Genomic DNA, 1,666 nt, shown 5'->3' on the forward strand with positions numbered 1-1,666 from the left:
TCGCTTTACCGGATGAGACTCGTACGAGCACCAGCTATCCTGGAGGGAAACATCGGAGGGAAACCAGCTACTAGATGGTTCGATTAGTCTTTCGCCCCTATACCCAGCTCCGACGATCGATTTGCACGTCAGAATCGCTACGGACCTCCATCAGGGTTTCCCCTGACTTCGTCCTGGCCAGGCATAGTTCACCATCTTTCGGGTCCCAACGTGTACGCTCTAGGTGCGCCTCACTCGCAATGAGGACGAGACGCCCCGGGGAGTGCGGAGGCCGCCGCCCCGTGAAGGGCGGGGAAGCCCCATCCTCCCTCGGCCCGCGCAAGGCAGAGACCTTCACTTTCATTACGCCTTTAGGTTGTCGTACAGGCCCAATGACTCGCGCACATGTTAGACTCCTTGGTCCGTGTTTCAAGACGGGTCCGTGAAATTGTCCAAAGCTGAAGCGCCGCTGACGGGGAGCGATTATTCCGCCCGAGAGCATCCCGAGCCCAACAGCGGCGCGGGGTCCGGGGCCGGGCCAGGTAGGTCCGTCATCCGGGAAGAACCGCGCGCGCTTGCCGGGAGCCCGAGCGCCCAAAGGGGCGAATCGACTCTCCAGATATACCGCCGAGCAGCCAGCCAGGACACCGGGCTCTGCCCAACAGACGCTGAACCGAGGCCCGCGGTAAGGACAGGCTGCGCACCCGGGCCGTAGGCCGGCACCCAGCGGGTCGCGACGTCCTACTAGGGGAGAAGTGCGGCCCACCGCACACCGGAACGGCCCTACACCCCGCGGCGAAGTGGAAGGCAACCGGACACGACCCCGCCGCGGATTGCTCCGCGCGGGCGGCCGGCCCCATCTGCCGAGGGCGGGAGCCAGTGGCCGGATGGGCGTGAATCTCACCCGTTCGACCTTTCGGACTTCTCACGTTTACCCCAGAACGGTTTCACGTACTTTTGAACTCTCTCTTCAAGTTCTTTTCAACTTTCCCTCACAGGTACTTGTTCGCTATCTGGTCTCGTGGTCATATTTAGTCTCAGATGGAGTTTACCACCCACTTGGAGCTGCACTCTCAAGCAACCCGACTCGAAGGAGAGGTCCCGCCGACGCTCGCACCGGCCGCTACTGGGCCTGGCACCTCTACGGGCCGTGGCCTCATTCAAGTTGGACTTGGGCTCGGCGCGAGGCGTCGGGGTAGTGGACCCTCCCAAACACCACAAGCCACGACAGGCGGCAGCCTGCGGGGTTCGGTGCTGGACTCTTCCTGTTCGCTCGCCGCTACTGGGGAATCCTTGTTAGTTTCTTTTCCTCCGCTTAGTAATATGCTTAAATTCAGCGGGTAGTCTCGCCTGCTCTGAGGTCGTTTGTACGAGGTGTTCGCACGCCACACCGCCAGCCGGCTGTGCACGCTACCGAGAAAGTACCGGTATGCGAACCGCCAGGCGACGGGCGCGCATCGCACGTTTAAGGAGACGCGGCCGGCCCCACAGGCGGCCACGACACTCCCAGGTCTCCGAAGGCGGGACAACACGCTCGCGCGCTTCAGTATACGTAGCCGACCCTCAGCCAGACGTGGCCCGGGAACGGAATCCATGACCGCAATGTGCGTTCGAAACGTCGATGTTCATGTGTCCTGCAGTTCACATGTCGACGCGCAATTGCTGCGTTCTCATCGACCCACGAGCC

The 1,666-nt window shown here is 62.1% G+C and overlaps 1 non-coding gene across 1 annotated transcript in view; it reads right to left on the bottom strand.

Moving 5' to 3' along the window:
• LOC126120360 (large subunit ribosomal RNA) overlaps nt 1–1,343 on the bottom strand; it is a 4,250-nt gene extending 2,907 nt beyond the window's left edge. Inside the window, exon 1 of the ribosomal RNA XR_007526059.1 lies at nt 1–1,343. This exon is cut by the window's left edge and continues 2,907 nt beyond it. This is a non-coding gene — a ribosomal RNA (large subunit ribosomal RNA).
• Between the last annotated feature and the right edge of the window lie 323 nt (nt 1,344–1,666).

This window comes from Schistocerca cancellata, unplaced genomic scaffold (assembly GCF_023864275.1).
Source record: "Schistocerca cancellata isolate TAMUIC-IGC-003103 unplaced genomic scaffold, iqSchCanc2.1 HiC_scaffold_407, whole genome shotgun sequence".
NCBI lineage: Eukaryota > Metazoa > Arthropoda > Insecta > Orthoptera > Acrididae > Schistocerca > Schistocerca cancellata.